The 11,961-nt window shown below is 42.1% G+C and overlaps 1 long non-coding RNA gene across 1 annotated transcript; it reads right to left on the bottom strand.

Moving 5' to 3' along the window:
• Window positions 1-2,829: 2,829 nt before the first annotated feature.
• LOC109025906 (uncharacterized) lies at window positions 2,830-9,164 on the bottom strand. Its single transcript, XR_002004864.3, has 4 exons — window positions 9,063-9,164; window positions 6,447-6,544; window positions 5,130-5,306; window positions 2,830-2,952 (listed from the first exon to the last, which is right to left on the bottom strand). It is a non-coding gene; the product is annotated as an uncharacterized lncRNA (long non-coding RNA).
• Window positions 9,165-11,961: the final 2,797 nt, after the last annotated feature.

The following is an 11,961-nucleotide window of genomic DNA, read 5'->3' as shown; positions in this document are numbered from 1 at the left end:
GGGCAGAGGGGCTCCTCACTTCCCAGTAGGGGCGGCCGGGCAGAGGTGCCCCTCACCTCCCGGACGGGGCGGCTGGCCAGGCGGGGGGTTGACCCCCCCACCTCATTTGCTACATTTTATACCTCCTATATACTTTTTTTTTTTGAGACAGAATCTCACTCTGTTACCTAGGCTGGAGTGCAGTGGTGCAATCTCAGCTCACTGCAACCTCTGCCTCCCAGGTTTAAGCAATTCTGCTGCCTCAGCCTCCCAAGTAGCTGGGATTACAGGTGTGTACCACCACACCCGGCTAGTTTTTGTATTTTCAGTAGAAACAGGGTTTCACCATGTCGGCCCGGCTGGTCTCAGACTCCTGACCTCAAGTGATCTGCCCACCTTGGCCTCCCAAAGTGCTGGGATTATAGGCGTGAGCCACTGCACCCAGCCTCTCCTGTACACTTTCTACTTTTTAATAAGAAAGGCTTTAATCATCTTTAAATGTGATTCATTTTCTTCGCTAATATAATACTATATTTATTATTATTGTCATATTTTTCTCAGCTGAATCACAGGGCTCCATAGGTGTTAGTTCTGTAAGACCTCTTGACTCTCATTTTTGTAATTTAGATCAATCACTTTAACAGGTATTTTAGTCAATCTATCAATGAGGAAATACACGTTGTGATTTTCCAAAAAGAAAAATAGTATTCACTTTTTGGTTTGCATGATGAAAGACATGATCTTGGAGCTTTCAAACAATGGGATAAAATTTTAAGAGAAATTTGACAATAGAAGACATAGATTTGGCTCCTTCTCTGCCCTCAAAACTCTCCATGCCTGCTGGGCACAGTGGCTCATGCCTGTAATCTCAGCACTCTGGGAGGCCAAGGTGGGAGGGTCACTTGAGCCCAGGAGTTCAAGGCCTGCCTGGGCAACATAGTGGGACCCCGTTTCTACAAAAAATTTTTTTTTAATTTTTTTTTTTATTATACTTTAAGTTCTGGGATACATGTGCAGAATGTGCAGGTTTGTTACATAGGTATACATGTGCCATGGTGGTTTGCTGCACCCATCAACCCATCATCTACATTAGGTATTTCTCCTAATGCTATCCCTCCCCTAGCCCCCCACCTGCCGACAGGCCCCAGTGTGTGATGTTCCCCTCCCTGTGTCCATGTGTTCTCATTGTTCAACTCCCAATTATGAGTAAGAACATGCGGTGTTTGGTTTTCTGTTCCTGTGTTAGTTTGCTGAGTCTCCAGCTTCATCCATGTCCCTGCAAAGGACATGAGCTCATCCTTTTTTTATGGCTGCACAGTATCATATACACCATGGGATACTATGCAAAAACTTTTCTAAAACTTAGCCTGGGACAGGCACAGTGGCTCACTGCTGTAATCCTAGCACTTTGGGAGGCTGAGGGTGGGCAAATCACCTGAGGTCAGGAGTTCAAAACCAGCCTGGCCAACATGGTGAAACATCGTGTCTACTAAAAATACAAAAATTAGGCCAAGCGCGGTGGCTCACGCCTGTAATCCCAGCACTTTGGGAGGCTGAGGTGGGCAGATCACCTGAGGTCAGGAGTTTAAGACCAGCCTGACCAACATGATGAAACCCCGTCTCTACTAAAAATACAAAATTAGCTGAGCATGGTGCACATGCCTGTAATCCCAGCTAGTCAGGAGGCTGAGGCAGGAGAATCACTTGAACCCGGGAGGCAGAGGTCGCAGTGAGCTTAGATTGCACCATTGCACTCTAGCCTGGGCAACAAGAGCAAAACTCCATCTAAAACAAAACAAAAACAAAAAAACAAACAAAAAAATTAGCTAGGCATGGTGGTGGGCGCCAGTAATCCCAGCTACTCAGGAGGCTGAGGCAGGAGAATTGCTTGAACCAGGGAGCCAGAGGTTGCAGTGGGCTGAGATCACGCCATTGCACTCCAGCCTAGGCAACAAGAGCAAAACTCTGTCTCAAAACAAAAACAAACAAACAAAAAAAACACACTTAGACAGGCGTGGTAGTGTACACCTGTAGTGCCAGCTACTCGGGAGGCTGAGGTGGGCAGATTCCTTGAGCCTGGGAGATCAAAGCTGCAATGAGTTCTGATTGCACCACTGCACTCCAGCCTAGATGACAAAGACCCTGTCTCAAAACAAACAAACAAACAAACCACCTCGCCATGCCCTAATCTAGATGCCTTACCCCTCTCCCGGGTTCTGAGTCCGATCCTGTTTGGTCATAGGGTATCTAAGAAACCTGAAAATCAGCCAGGCGTGGTGGCTCATACCTGTAATCCCAGCACTTTGGGAGGCCAAGGCAGACAGATCACGAGGTCAGGAGTTCGAGACCAGCCTGGCCAATATGGTGAAAGCCTGTCTCTACAAAAAATACAAGTTAGCCAGGCATGGTGGCGTGTGCCTGTAGTCCCAGCTACTTGGGAGGCTGAGGCAGAAGAATCACTTGAACCCAGGGGGTGGAGGTTGCAGTGAGCCGAGATCGTGCCACTGCACTCCAGCCTGGGTGACAGAGCGAGACTCTGTCTCAAAAAAAAAAAAAGAAAAAGAAATCTGAAAATCAGCCTTCTGCCAATTGTGCTCTGCCTTATCCTTATCACTGAGTTTCATCCTAGTTTCCTGCATCTCTCATCTCTTACTCCCACCTCAATAGCTGAATCCCCACAGCCATCTCATTGTTTTCCATAGAGTTTTAGCCTTGTTTCTATTTCAATTAGGTATATGTTTGACAGTAAGCAACAGAAATCCCAATCGTGGCTTAACCAAATAAGTGTTCCTTTTTTTTTTTTTTTTTTTTTTTCACTTGACAAGATGTCTGGAACAGGCCATCCAGGGCTGGGACTCTGGCTGTCCAATGTCAAAGACCCAGCCTGCTTCTCTCTTGTTCTTCCATCATCCTTGGCTTGTTGCCTTTGATTACTATATACTGCTGCAGCATGCAGCATGCTCATATTCAAGGCTGGAAAACAAAAGTAAGAAAAAATGTTCTTGCCAGGTATGCTTAACCCTATTTATCAGGAAAGCAAAAGATTTCTCAAAAGCCTGCCTCTTACTCCCAACAGACATCTTTTAATAGTTCTTGCATTAGAATTGGATCACATGGCTACCCCTCACAGCAAAGGAAGGAGGCTGGGGAAGCTTTGGGGTGGTAAACAATACTATCCTTCATAGTTCTCACCCTAGGTACTCTAGGCCTGTGATCCATCTGGCTCTTGACCTCTTGGGAAAAGGAATAGCACTACCACAAACCAGGGCAGTGCTACACACTTCCAGGCCTCCCTACTACAGACCACCTGCCTGGGAGTCTACTCATTGCTCTGACATGACTGCATGGCTGTTACTCTCAGGAAACTGGTTGAGCCACTTCCCATTGCCTTAGCCCTCCAAGCACCCACCCTATGCCAAGTGGTCAATCTGAAACTCAGAGCCACCCTCCCTCACCACCACCACCCCAAACCAAGTTAGTTAGTAGAATTGAGCTCCCACAGTGACCATGGTACACAATTCAGCATTTCAGCCGTAGACTGCATTTGCTTTTATGTTTCTAAGAATATACCTGATTCATAGTAAGCTCTCAATAAAAGTTTTTTGGTGAATCAATACATGATGGATGAAGAATACAGTGACAGAAGGTCAGGCAAAGCCAAAAATCCAGAAGAAATTATCTATGGTAATTCTTTGTTCTGTGTAATACTCTAGGAGTACACATTTCTATGTGATAAAAATTTTGATGTAGATGATTTATTCTTCAATTGCTATGCCACTTAGAAAATGCTGGAGGAAAAAGATTTCTCTCGTTTCTTGGAATCTTAAGGAAAAAGTCAGACACACATCCTCACGTTACACTGACAGCTAATTGCTGGCTTCCGTGTGTGCAGTTTTAATGTCCCAGATTCTATGAACCATGATATATAGACATGGGTAATTAGTGGCAGATGTATATATCTTTTTGTTTAGAATAAGTTTAGGGAAATATAATTAAGGAATAGTTTCAACAAACATTGATATTTATTTGTTTTACTGTGGGTTTTGTTTTTTTTTTATTTGAGACACAGTCTCGCTCTGTCACCCAGGCTGGAGTGCAGTGGTGCCATCTCAGCTCACTGCAACCTCCACCTCTCAGGTTCAAGCGATTCTCATGCCTCAGCCTCCCAAGTAGCTGGGCTTACAGGCACGTGCCACCATGCACAGTTGAAACATTGATATTTAATTAAAAGCCATGTTCCCTTTAAATAATACTTAAAGGAAATAATGTTTCTATTAAATAAAATTATAAACTATAAGTAAGAAAAATGGTAAAAATATTTAGGAAAGAAATCTTTCACTTAGTACATGGTAGGGATTTGACAAATATTCTATATAGACGGCCCTTTAAATAGAAAAATGCATGAAAAGCCCTTGTGGTTTCCCATGATTTGTTGTGGTAACAGCAAAGAATCTCTGTTATATATATATATATATACACACACACACACACACACATACATACACACACACACACATTACTCATCCTACATTACCATATATTCTAACTTTTACTTAGCATTGCTATCATATGCATAAATGTATCCAAAACTAAAGCAGAACAGAGAAGTCTCCAGACAAAATGGAGACTCCTATGTTTCCCTTTGTCAACACATGAGCTTCTAGGAAAAGAAAAGCAATAATTACAGAGCAAAAGTTATTAGAGAAGTTGCAAACATATCACTGAAGAAACTGCTTGTAGTGACTTGCCTTGCTCTTTACCAGATTATTTTAGGAAAAAATATCAGTGGATGTAAGTTAAATGTAAATATTTATGAGAGTAGTTACTACAAATCATCAGGTGATTCTTCTTACAGTACAATCGTAACTATCTAAATTACATTCTCATTGACATTTTTAAAGGTAGAGTCATGCTCTGAAAGGACGAAATACCTACTGGAATTTTCTAACTTTATCAATTGACCCCGATTACCGGTGCTCATACTTTTAATATTTTACCTACTGGAATTAAACTTGTAGGAAAAATAAATGTAAACTATGAAAACAATTTTACACACCCATTTTATTCCTCTGACCTTTGACTTTTCTTTCCCAATCAGAATTTCTAAGTTAATTTGTAGAAGAGGGTAGGTATCAAGTATAATAGCTTACTGGTGATTGACCTGTTTGCAGGCAAAAGAGTCTCCCTGTTAACTCAGCTGAGCAAGCTTGCGCAATTTGACTGTGTGGGAGGATGGAGCTTTTGAGATAGGTATTTATGGCGTTCTCTGTGTATTTTCCTCTTTCTTGTCCCATATTCAGGAAGATAGTAGGCCCCGTGCTTCTTTGCTGCAGGGAATATTAATATGTCACAAGGAGGAAAGCAGAAGTGGCTTCCAAGATACTTCCCTTCTTGGTCTTTTTTTCCAAACTCCTAAACACATAGAGAGGGCTATGCTGGATTCCCTGGAGGGAAAAGAGAACTGGGTTTGCCTCTGGGGAAAAGGGTGAGTATGTCTTGACAATGAGAGATGTTTGTTTTTCTGTGTCATTCTGAAGTCCTACTAAATAAGAAAAAAAATTTTTTAAATACATGACATTAATATAAGAAATTTTAAATTTTTTTAAAAAAGAGAAAATGAGAGCTGTCATGCACACTTGTTCTTCTCCTGCACTTTCATCCCTGGTAGTGCCTTGAAGATGGAGCCAAGCATTTCTGGCTCGCCAAAGGCTCTTGTACCCAACAGTGGTATAAAAGCAGCAGAGTCCTTAGATCTGAGGGACTCTGAGGACTAAAACAGTGGGCGCCTTCCACGGAACCCAGTGTGGGCAGATGAAGGAGGGGACCTCCCCGTGCTTGAAGCTATGTAAGGCCTCTGCACCTCCCTGGCAGGGGATTGGGAACAACAGGGGAGAGGAGCCCCAGCAATGACTGATCTTGAATTTCTAACTTTCCTTGTAGAAGGGGAGACTTGGAGTCAAAGTTAATTTAATTCGTGAAAACTAAAAAATATGACATTTTTCACCCATGAGAGTTTGAGGATTGAGATTCATAGCCAGAACAACTAAACACAGATGCTTGAAAGCATAGAAAAAGAAGATATACCTCCTTTCCCTACTGAAAAAGGGTAGTGGTCCCTTTCACCAACAGCTGGTATTCTTTAGAACTAGCTGTGTTCATCTGAGAATGTGATCTTTAAATATATATGAAGCATTTGGTGTACATTGGTACACCAAATGTATAATATACATGTATATATTAAATGTATATATTTATACATACTATTTTTATAATATAAATGTATAAATACTTGATATATTAAATATACAGTCCTGTGTCATTCCTCAAACCACCCCATTCCTTCAAGCAATTATTTCATTCCCCCCATTCATTTGTTCCCTGAGCTCACAGACAACATTCATTCCCCAAGTGTATTCCCCATTACGTGCTCCCATAGAACTCTTTTACTTGCCTTTGGCAATACTTACTGTCTAACTTTTGTACTTGGCTGTAATGTCCATAAGAAAGGTCTTTGAAAGGAACTATTCTTTCTGGAGAACTGGTAAGCCCATTATTTGTTCCGGTTCTAAAGTACAGTGTAATGACAAGAACAGAGAATGAAAACACTTTATCATTATCTGTCCATGATCCAGCTTTGATGCCAATATTTTTACCCAAATAAAGGTTAAAATGGATACTGAGTTGTTGCTGTAGAAATAGAGGTAGAAAAGGAAAGGGTAAAGTTTGCCATAAGTATTATAAGTTACTTATGGAGGACAATATGGTGTTCTCCCCAATATTGGCACAGAGTGAGTAAGCAAAGTCACAAAAAATATTCATGGCTTCAAGTTTAATTTATTTCCAATGAAACTCTGGTCATTACAGCAATAAGATTTTTTTTTCTTGGATGCTTAAAATGTAGGAGAGACAGTTTACTACAGATAGATAAGCGTTATGCATAATATTCTTAACAAAATATAGCAATATAGTTATTTTATGCTTCCTTTCTTTTCCTCAACTAAGTACTAATTCAGGCGTTTAGAATTACTTTTTTTTAATAGGCTATTTTTGGAGTACTTTTAGGTTTACAGAAAAGTTGAATGGAAAGTACAGAGTTCCCATATTCTTCCTTCACACTTCCTCCCCAGCTTCCCCTTTTATTAACATCTTACATTACTGTGGTACATTTGTTACAATTGATGAGGCAATATTGATATGTTATTCTTAACAAAAGTCCATGGCCGGGCGCGGTGGCTCACGCCTGTAATCCCAGCACTTTGGGAGGCCGAGGCGGGCTGATCACGAGGTCAGGAGATCGAGACCACGGTGAAACCCCGTCTCTACTAAAAAATACAAAAAAATTAGCCGGGCGCGGTGGCAGGCGCCTGTAGTCCCAGCTACTCGGGAGGCTGAGGCAGGAGAATGGCGTGAACCCGGGAGGCGGAGCTTGCAGTGAGTCGAGATTGCGCCACTGCACTCCGGCCTGGGCGACAGAGCAAGACTCCGTCTCAAAAAAACAAAAACAAAAAAAAACAAAAGTCCATAGTTTACATTGGGGTTCACTCTTTGTGTTGTACATTCTGTGGATTTTGACAAATGTGTAATGTCATGTATCCATTATTACAGTATCAGGCAAAACAATTTTATTGCTCTAAAAGTGCCCTATGCATTACCTACTCATTCCTTCCCTGACCCCAGCCCCAGATGTGGGCTGGGGCATATCCTTGGTGCCCTACTGGTCCTGATGCACAGTACTACACAGAGTTGGGCTCTGTTTTGTGTTAATGTTAGAATTATTGGGGAAAGGGTATCATTGTCCAGGCAGGAAATATTGTTGAGTGTTTGTAATACCTGATTTGGACTTAAAATTTATGCTTCCATTTGATGCAAAAAAAACACAGATATTAATATAATTTCATAAGCAGAAATAGGGTTACAACTGAGCCTAGTTACGTTTTCCCTTGGAAGCAAGCAGATAAATAGATCAAGCAAAGGTTTTTAACTTATCCCTGTATGTATTTGGAGTAAGAGATCCTCCTTTTGTGGAGAAAATGATAAAAGCATCTGCATATGGGGAAACATTTAAAAACTGTTCTCCCTTCTGCATAAAAGTCTTATAAAGTAGATTCTTAGAGTTTGTAAGAAATTTTTGTGGCCGTCTTATTCAATTCCTTACTTTTTTTTTTTTTTTTGAGATGGAGTCTCGCTCTGTCACCCAGGCTGGAGTGCAGTGGCGCGATCTCGGCTCACTGCAGGCTCCGCCCCGCGGGGTTCACACCATTCTCCTGCCTCAGCCTCCCGAGTAGCTGGGACTACAGGCACCCGCCACCTCGCCCGGCTAATTTTTTGTATTTTTAGTAGAGACGGGGTTTCACTGTGTTAGCCAGGATGGTCTCGATCTCCCGACCTCATGATCCACCCGCCTCGGCCTCCCCACGTGCTGGGATTACAGACGTGAGCCACCGCGCCCGGCCCTATTTTTGTATTTTTAGTAGAGACGGTGTTTCACCATCTTGGCCAGGCTGGTCTTGAACTCCTGACCTTGTGATCTACCAGCCTTGGCCTCCCAAAGTGCTGGGATTACAGGCGTGAGCCACCACACCCAGCCTCAATTCCTTACTTTTAGGCAAAATTACCCTTAAGCCATTTTAAAAAGACTTTTTTAGAACTACCATAGAAATACATTATACAGGCCTGGGGTGGTGGCTCACGCCTGTAATCTCAGCACTTTGGGAGGCTGAGGCAGGAGGATCACTTGAGGCCAGGAGTTTGAGACCAGCCTGACCAACATGGCAAAACCCCATCTCTACAAAAAATACAAAAATTAGCTGAGCGTGGTGGCACACACCTGTAATCCCAGCTACTCAAGGAGAATTGCTTGAGCCCAGGAGATGGAGGTCGTAGTGAGCCAAGTTCTCACCACTGCACTCCAGCCTGGGTGACAGAGAGAAACTCTGTCTCAAAAAAAAAAAAAAGAAAAGAAAAAGAAAAAGAAATACATTATACAAAGTTCAGAACTCATTTTATTGTTTGACACCCTTGTAGTGAAAAATCTATCTAGACATACTTAAATTTCATCATGTGATTATATGCTTATGCCCCACCTCATTCTTCATTCCTAAGGAGGAAGAACCCTATCTTCTGGATAGCAAATTTTCACAAATGTTAAGATTGTTAGGTCCTCTTCCATTTTTTCTTCTCACAGCTAAATAATTCTGGCTTCTTATTTCCCCATCAGGTCTTACTTCCCATTCTTAAATTATCTGTGTGGAAATGATGAGAAAGCATACAGCATAAGAATAACAACTTAGTGTCGTGAAACTGTCCTCCAATGTACTAGGCCATTTCTCACTTACAAATGTTCACAATGTCCACTGCACTTTCTTCCGCAGAGGACTCTCCCTTAATATTTCTGAGCTTTTTCTTAACACGTGATTGAATTAATCAGCATGCACGGGTAGCTCTATGAGTGCAAAATGTAAGACATGGTATAGTTCTAGTCCTCATGGGGTTTATAATTTATTTGGAGTGACCTCAAACCATAAAAAGTGGACATAAGGGCCAGGCACAGTGGCTCATGCCTGTAATCCCAGTACTTTGGGAGGTTGAGGCAGACGGATCACGTCGTCAGGAGTTTGAGACCAGCCTGACCAACATGGTGAAACCCTGTCTCTACTAAAAATACAAAAATTAGCCAGGCGTGGTGGTGCGTGCCTGTAATCCTAGCTACTCAGGAGGCTGAGGCAGGAGAATCGCTTGAACCTGGGAGGCGAAGGTTACAGTGAGCTGAGATCATGCCACTGTACTCCAACCTGGGTGACAGAGCAAGACTCCGTCTCAAAAAAAAAAAAAAAAAAAAAAGACAAAAAGACATAGGTGTGGAATGTGGAATGCATGATATAGACCTTACATATTATAAACATTATGAAAGGGAATTCTGTGGCTGATTTGGAGAATGTTTCATGGATGTGTACTGGGAGTGGCTGGGAAGGTTGGATAGGATTTGGATGGGCAGGGAGGGGGAAATGAAGATAGTCCAGACAAGGAGACTAAGAAGAGCAAAGCCACAAAAGCAAACTCCATGAACTGAGTAAGAAAAGATGAGGTCAGCTGAGTGGAGGCAAGAGAAGGAGGGGGTTATGACCAGCTTTGAAGCCAGTCAGAGGAGCTAATTGGAAACTGTTACAAGAAACAAGGAATTGTTGCAGGCTTAAAAACATTCCTATTTTAATCCTGACTCTTGTTGCAAATGATACAAACAGCCAGTTTTGGCAGAAAAGGGAATCTATTTGTTTATATATCCAAACCTAGGGAAGAAGGGAAATAGAATTGGTCCTCCGACAACCTGAACCAAGGATGCAAATACCGATAGGATTCTCTCTCTCTCTGTTTTCCTCATCTTTGCTTTGCTTTCATGTTTTCTATGACATTAGAGCCATAGTCACCAACATTTTCTGGTTTGCATTTTCCTGAGAGTCTCATCATAGAATTTTTTTCCTAATTCCAGCTGAAAGAGAGAGAGAGAGAAGGAGGAGGAGGAGAAGGAGGAGGAGGAGAGAGGAAAGGGGAGGAGAGGGGAGGGGAGGGGAGGGAAGAAGGAAGGAGGGAGGGAGGAAGGAAGGAAGGAAGGAAGGAAGGAAGGAAGGAAGGAAGGAAGGAAGGAAGGAAGGAAGGAATGTGGGAATGCCTTTGGTTACCTTAGTGTGGATCACATGTTCTCCTCTACAACCAGGGTAAAGAAAGAGGTACTTTGATTGGCAGCATCCCTAAGAACTACAGGGTTGAGTTAGGGGCTGGGTTGGGAGGAGCAGTTCCAAAAGAAATGTGCTGTCTCCAGAAGAAAAAAGAGCAGGGCAGAGGAAATAGCAGATGTCCCCTATAGTAACATTTATCGAATTGTTTTTTGTTGTTGATGCTCTCTATAAATACAAAAGTAATGCAAGATCATTTTGAAAACGAAATATTGCTCAAACACAAAGAAGTAAAAACTAAAATCATCTAAAGTTATTAACCTAGAAATCATCAACCCATTAGTATTTGGTATACTTTCTTTCAGTTTCTTTTTTCATGTATACTGTGCATTGGTGTATATCTATGTATGGGAGTGATAGAGTAATGCCCCACCCCACAAAAGATATCCATATTCTAATTCCTGGAACCTGTGAATGTGGGTTTGTTTTTCATGGCAAAAGAGATTTTGCAGTTGTAATTAAGTTAAGAATCTTGAGTTGGAAAGATTATCCTGAATTGATTGGAGGGCCCAGTGTAATTGCTACGGTCTTTATAAGATGGAGGCAGGGGGGCAGCCAGGTAGCTCACGTCTGTAATCCCAGCACTTTGGGAGGCCGAGGTAGGCAGATCACGAGGTCAGGCATTCAAGACTAGCCTGGCCAACATGGTGAAACCCCGTCTCTACTAAAAATACAAAAATTAGCTGGGCGTGGTGACAGGTGCCTGTAATCCTAGCTACTCAGGAGGCTGAGGCAGGAGAATCACTTGAACCCAGGAGGCAGAGGTTGCAGTGAGCCAAGACCGCACCATTGCACTCCAGCCTGGGCGACAGAGTGACTCCATCTCAAAAAAAAAAAAAAAAAAAGAGGGAGACAGGGGAGTCAGAGTCAGACAGAAATTGGAAGATACTATGCTACTGGCTTTGAAGATTGAAGATGAAGCCCTAAGCCAAAGAATACAGACAAACTCTAGAAGCTAGAAAAGGCAAAGAAAGGAATTTTCCCCTAGAGCTTCTAGAAGAAATGAAGTTCTGTTGACACCTGAATTTTAGACCACTGAGACTGATTTTGGACTTCTGACCTCCAGAACTGTAAGACAATAACTATTGTTTCAAGCAACTGAGTTTATGGCAGTTTGTTACAGAAGCAATAGGAAATTAATACAATAAATATATATTCACCTTTATGGGCTTGAGTTTTTTGTTTTCAACAATATCAGACTCATACTGTACAGCGTGTTTGCTGATGTGTATTTTTCAAAATAAAAACATTG

Source organism: Gorilla gorilla, chromosome 11 (assembly GCF_029281585.2).
Source record: "Gorilla gorilla gorilla isolate KB3781 chromosome 11, NHGRI_mGorGor1-v2.1_pri, whole genome shotgun sequence".
Classification (NCBI taxonomy): Eukaryota; Metazoa; Chordata; class Mammalia; order Primates; family Hominidae; genus Gorilla; species Gorilla gorilla.
This window is presented reverse-complemented; position numbering and strand designations above follow the sequence as displayed.